General features: G+C 50.2%; 1 long non-coding RNA gene across 1 annotated transcript in view; it reads right to left on the reverse strand.

The window, feature by feature from the left end:
* Window positions 1-6,453, reverse strand: part of LOC105522448 — a 38,864-nt gene extending 32,411 nt beyond the window's left edge. The window contains exon 1 of the long non-coding RNA XR_001003448.1: window positions 6,395-6,453. This is a non-coding gene — a long non-coding RNA (uncharacterized LOC105522448). The remainder of the gene's footprint in view (window positions 1-6,394) is intronic.
* Between the last annotated feature and the right edge of the window lie 309 nt (window positions 6,454-6,762).

Genomic DNA, 6,762 nt, shown 5'->3' on the forward strand with positions numbered 1-6,762 from the left:
GGATCCTCTATGCACCCCGTTCTGTTCACTGCCAACTGGCCTCCTGTGCAGATCCACAAGTTCCCTAAATGGCCTTGGAAGACACAGGGTGTGCCATGTTGGTTCAGCAGAAAATATCATGTCCCGAGAAGTCAGTGGACGGCGTCACCCTGGCCGAGCTCTGGCACTGGGAACTGCAATATGTGTGCCAAGCTGCTTGGAGAACTGGCTCCGGAAGCAGAACTCTTGGTGCCCAGACTAGATGCAGGACCAGAAACACGTGCTCCTCGTCCTCCAGGGCGCAGATGACGCCTGTATGCACCGGGGCTCCTGCTCCACCTGCCCTGCGCTGAGGCCCCACGCCTACGTGCCACGCACCACGAAGGCAGCAACGAGTATTTACCCCATTTCCCCTGCATGTGGGACAGGACTTTTTTATTTTATTTTATTTTTATTTTTTTGAGACGGAGTCTGGCTCTGTCCCCCAGGCTGGAGTGCAGTGGCTGGATCTCAGCTCACTGCAAGCTCCGCCTCCCGGGTTTACGCCATTCTCCTGCCTCAGCCTCCCGAGTAGCTGGGACTACAGGCGCCCGCCACCTCGCCTGGCTAATTTTTCGTATTTTTTAGTAGAGACGGGGTTTCACCGTGTTAGCCAGGATGGTCTCGATCTCCTGACCTCATGATCCACCCGTCTCGGCCTCCCAAAGTGCTGGGATTTCAGGCTTGAGCCACCGCGCCCTGCCGGGACAGGACTTTCTAAACAGGTTGCTAATAAGTAGTTGAATAAAGGTGCAGCAGTTGCCGTCAGTGCTCGCCCCTCAAGCCCCCTCTTTGTCCCCTCTGTCCTGACCATTTGTACTCACCACGACTTTCCTTTGCTATGTTCTGACCCTTTGATGCCTTGGGTCTTTCTGACCCTGGAGGGACTATGCCTCCCTTCCAGGGCTAGCCTATCCCTAGAGATAGTAAATGACTCACCGGTGAGTATAGCTTTCATCTGCCAACCAACCAACCATCTCCGACCACCTCCTCTGTGGGGCTGTCACACTCTGGCCACCCATCCAACCTGCCCTGACCACCCCAGGGCCAGGTACTGGATAACAAGGGGCAGCTCCTGGGTCCCGGAGCCCGCTGAAATGATCCAAACAGCCAACCTGGAGCCTGCTCGCCCTGCCTCACCTGTGCCTTCCCTTGGAAACCACCACAAAGGCTCTCATACACTTCCTCCCACCCCCTCTGTCTCTGGACTGACCCTGGGCCTGCTTTTTGAGGCCCTGTGTGACATGTCCTGGGGTCTGTGAGTGTAAAAAGCCTTTTTTCATGACTGTCATTTCTGTGTCTGTGTGTCTTACCATACCTGAATTAAGACAAATCCCAAGAAACATTAAAACACCGGCCAGGCACGGTGGCTCACACCTGTAGTCCCAGTGCTTTGGGAGGCCGAGGTGGGGTAGACTGCTTGAGGCCAGGAGTTCAAGACCAGCCTAGGCAACATAGTGAGACCCTGTCTCTATAAAACATTAGAAAATTTGCTGGGCATGGTGGCATGCTCCTGTTCTAGGTACTCAGGAGGCTGAGGTGGGAGGATTACCTGAGCCCAGGAGGTGGAAGCTGCAGTGAGCCGAGATGGCACACCACTGCACTCCAGCCTGGACGACAGAGTAAGAGCTTTTCTCAAAACAAAACAACAAAAAAAACCACTATCGTAGTACACTGCCCTGACTTCTAGCTGCCTGGGGGCCCTCTCTGGCCCCTGGGGTCCAAAAGAACCTGAGACTGGATGGCCTTTTTCATTCAGTAACACTCAGCCAATGACTGATATATATATATATATAGTATGTGCAATATAACTGATATATATATATATAGTATAAATATGACATATATCAAAATACAGTGTAAGGCCAGGCATGCTATAATCCCAGCACTTTGGGAGGCCAAGGTGGGTGGATTACCTGAGGTCAGGAGTTCGAGACCAGCCTGGCCAACATAGTGAAACACTGTCTCTACTAAAAATACAAAAATAAGCCAGGCATGGTAGCAGGGGCCTGTAATCCCAGCTACTCGGGAGGCTGAGGCAGAAGAATCTCTTGAACGCGGGAGGTGGAGGTGGCAGTGAGCCGAGATAGCGCCACTGCATTCCAGCCTGGGAGACAGAGCAAGACTCTGTCTCTCAATAAAACAAAACAAAACAAAAAACAATATAAATATAACTATACATATCCACACACCACACACCACACTGGAGTTGGAGTCACTCTGAGGACATGGTGTACACTGAGTCACTAATTCTGAACCCAGCAGGATGAAGCCCAGGTGCCTTGGTGGTGGTCGGCTCAGTAACACACTCTCTATTAGAGGCTCCTCCCCTCCCGCCTCGCTTCTCTACTCCCCTATCTATGCTTTCCTGGGCCACCTCCCAAATAAACTACCTGCATTGGCATCAGCATCTCAGGATCCGCTCCTGGGAAATTTCAAACTCAGAATGAATGAATGAGAATATATCATTCCCAGATATGTATCCCCTCATCCCCCTTGGAAGGAAGCGTGCCACCTGCCAGCCTGGTCCGAGCAGCCCAGAGGCTCTCCAGCGTCCTCTTGTAGTATGTATTTTGGACAAGGACTTGATTTGACACTTGGTGGTGAGACCAAAGGCATGGAGAGAGGCTGAGTCATGGCTGTGGTGGTGCTGTTACCAGGACCCCTTCTCAGATCAGACTGTGTGAAGCCCGGCCCCAAGAGCTGTGCTGGGTGTGCTTAAGAGCTACAGATATCCAACCCTGTGATCCACCCGCTCCTTTCAACTCTCAGCCCAGGAGGCTGATCTTACGGACAGTATCAATGGCCTACCCTGGTTCTGGCTTCCCACTTGGCTCACCCAGTGAGGACGCCCAGAAGCAATTCAGAGGGACAGAAGGAGCAAGGCCAGGGTGTTGATGTCCAGCTCTTTCCTCATGGGGTCGCCTTGGGCCTACCAACCACGGGCCCCGCCAACCATGGGCCCCACCAACCACGGCTCTACCAACCACGGGCCCACCAATCACAGGGCCTGCCAACCCTAGATCAAAAATACTGTAAAAAAGAAAATACAACAATAAAATAATACAAATTGCTAAAACAATGCGGTATAACAACTATTTATAAAGCACTCACATTGTATCTGGTACTATAAGTAACCTAGAGATGATTTAACGTATACAGGAAGATGTGTGTGGGTTACACGTAAATAATATGCCCTTCTATATTAGGAATTTGAGCATCTGCAGATTTTGGTATCCGTGGGGGATGCTGAAACCAATCTGCCGTGGGTACGCAGAAAGGACTCTAATCTCTTTCTTCAGCGCTTTGTGGCTATCTTAACCCAAGTTTACCATCTTTCCTGATGGATCCTGGTGGAGACATCCCTTTTGCGTGGGCAAGCCTGTGTGGGTCTCTGTTTCTTGCCATCAAAGACATGGCTTTGGGGCTCAAGAGATGAGTGTCATCCCTAGAGAACCCACATTCCAAGACAGCGTGAGAACGGGGGATCCTTTTCAGGGAGTCTTGGCTCTTTTCTGTCTGCTTTAACTCCCCAAAGAACCCCATTCCCAGAGAAGAGGACTCAAGGATGAGATATTTCTGCCAAAAAGCCTTTTTCTGTCATTAATATGTTAACAAATGCTGTCAAGTAACAGTCGCAGTCGACAGAATTTGCTGTTGGCAGAGGCTGCGTGCTGCCAGACAAAGCTGTGTCTATTCCACACAAGCCCAGCTCCCTCCACCAGGAGATCTTGGCATCGGAGGTCACCAGGGCCCACAGGGGGACCTACCTACTCTGTCAACAGTGACAATGTCTCATGTATGAATAATGCCTTCAAGGAGCATTTCTAAATTCCTTCCTTCAAAGGTGGCAGCGGAGATTCCAGGAGTAGGGTAGTGGGAGGGAAGGACCTGCCCATGCCCGGAGGCAGGGAGAAGTGGGTACTGGAGGGAGGAAGAGTGGATATGAACACCAGGCACAGGGGAGAGGGGATGGGGGCAGGACAAGCCAGATCCAGATGCAAGAGGTGACATGGACTGAAGAAAGATTCAAAGGAGATGAAAACGTCGATACAAAGGAAATAGGTGGCCTGAAAAATCAGTGGTGGTGCTCAAGGGTCTTAGGAATCAATACTAGAATCACATGTAGAGAAACAATGGGGTGTTGTGGGAGGTGCAGACGAGCCAGACATGTGCACCAGGGAAGACTGAACCATCCACAGGAACGGGGTGTATTGGTTAGCTACCACTATAAAACTGCTGCGTAACAAACGACCCCAAAACTCAGTGGCTTAAAACAGTAGTTATTTAGGCTGGGTGCAGTGGCTGTCGCCTGTAATCCCAGCACTTTGGGAGGTCAAAGGGGGCGGATCACAAGGTCAGTAGATCAAGACCACCCTGGCTAACATGGTGAAACCCCGTCTCTACTAAAAACACAAAAAATTAGCTGGGTGTGGTGGTGGGCACCGGTAGTCCCAGCTCCTCTGGAGGGAGGCTGAGGCAGGAGAATGGTGTGAACCCGGGAGGCAGAGCTTGCAGTGAGCTGAGATTGCACCACTGCACTCCAGCCTGGGTGACATAGCGAGACTCCATCTCAAAAACAAACAAACAAACAAAAAACAGTAATTATTATTCTCATTGGTCAGAGGGCCAGCAGAGGCTTGGATGCTTGGATGTGCTAGACTGGGTTTGGCCAGAGAGGCTCTGACCTATGCATCTCTTGTCTTCCTCCTGAGACAGTGGACTGGCCAGGCATGCTCTGCTCATGATGATGGCAGAAAGATCAGAGAACAAGAGCAAAGCCATGGGCACTCTTGAAGCCCTAGGTGCACCATCACGGCCACCTCATTCCAATGGGCAAAGTACATCCCATGGGTAAACGCAAAGCCAGGATATGGAGAAACAGATCCCATCCCTTTCATGGAAGAACTGCAAAGTCAGCAGCAAAGGGCAGGGATACAGGCAGGGCAGAGAGGTAGTCTGTAGTGATGGGCAAAGGGGAGAGAGGCAGGCATGAAGATGGCAGCTGGGGGTTCATTTGCAAGCATGGATTTGCCTGGTTAGCTCTGGTTCTCTGCTCCCTTCTTTCTGGCTCTTTCTTTTTCTGGTCACTGGGCTATAAATTCGCAGAGCAGGACCTGATGACATCCTTCTTATGGCCAGTCTTGGCACCCCGATGGGCAGCTGCTCAGGCAGTCCACAGATATTTACTGTGGACCTTCTGGGTGCTAGGTTCTGTGGAACAGGAGGAAAATTCCTCATTCCTTTATTGGTTCAATTATTTAGTATTCCCTAAGTGTGTGAATGACCAAAGGAAGGAAAGATGGGGTCATCAGTTTTAAATTCTTTTAAAAACTCTCAGGGCTGGGCACGGTGGCTCATGCCTATAATCCCAGCACTTTGGAAGGCCAAGACAGGTGGATCACTTGAGTTCAGGAGTTGGTGACCAGCCTGGCCAACATAGCGAAACCCCGTCTCCACTAAAACTACAAAAATTAGCCAGGCATGGTGGTGCTTGCCTGTAATCCCAGGTACTTGGGAGGCTGGGCAGGAGACTCGCTTGAACCTTGGAGACAGAGGTTGCAGTGAGCGGAGATCGTGTCACTGCACTCCAGCTTCGGTGAAAGAATGAGACTGTGTCTCAAAAACAAAACAAAACAACCCCCAAACTCTCAGTATCCGAAAATGCCTCTAATTTATTTATTTACTTATCTCTTTCTTTTTCTTTTTTTTTTCCATAACCTGTGACATAGAAGGCAAGGGCCTCTAAATTCTAAAAACAAAAACAAATACAACCCAAAACCTTGGTGTTTGTGGAAATTGGGAGGTGGGGGAAATCAATCGAATTTCAAATTTAAACCTTCAGACTTTTCCAGGGGAAGTTAATATGGCTTCCTCAATTTACCGATTACTCTGAGACTTTCCACCTAAAATATCCTGCCCCCATACTGTGCATACTCCCAGAAAACATAGTTCCGGTTTTCGTGCTCTCTCTACAATGTCTCTCTGACTTGCATTTGTATTCTGAGACCCAGAGTAGCTCAAGTCAGATAAGGCTCAAGCCACGGACTTCACAAGCCCAGAGCCAGAAGGTCACAGTGTAAAACGCTCTCTGCCCAGGTCCTCGCTGGGTACAACACATTTGCACCAGAATCCGGATGCAGCCCCCCAAATGCAACCCAAGTAACTCCCCATTCCCCACAGGGCTCTGTTGGAGTCACGTTGTCAGAAACCATCCATTACGTAACAGTGAAAAATAATGCCAACGTTGGATTCTTTTCTCTTAAAATATTAAAAGGGATAAAATTGCAACCAACAACAGGCCTTAAAAAAGAATCAATAACAAAAACCTTCATTTTTGCTTCCCCATGTGAAAAAAAGTCTCCTGTTTTCCTACCTGTCAGCTCACCTTCCTTTTCCAGGCTTGTCCGGGCTCTCAGCCATCAATAGCTCTTCCCCCCATCAGCAATGGTGGCTGGCTTCCCCACCCTCCCACTGGCCTGCTGGGTGGCTCTAGGAAGGCTGGAGAACTCACTCAGATGCTCCCTGCCCCCTCTCCTCCCTCATCCCCGGGAGTCCTCCGGGAAATATTGTTCTCCCCTCACTCTGACTCACACCACTCTCCCCACCTCACCCCCTTTCAATCCTCCAGGGAAACTTCTGGCTAATAAAATTCCTCACCTTGGCACATTGATGAAGCGCTGGTTGGGAGCCCTGAGTGTGTTTGGTGCTTCGGATTCATCGTAAACACCCCGCAGTAAATTC

The sequence above is a fragment of the Colobus angolensis genome, unplaced genomic scaffold (genome assembly GCF_000951035.1).
Source record: "Colobus angolensis palliatus isolate OR3802 unplaced genomic scaffold, Cang.pa_1.0 Scaffold43, whole genome shotgun sequence".
Classification (NCBI taxonomy): domain Eukaryota; kingdom Metazoa; phylum Chordata; class Mammalia; order Primates; family Cercopithecidae; genus Colobus; species Colobus angolensis.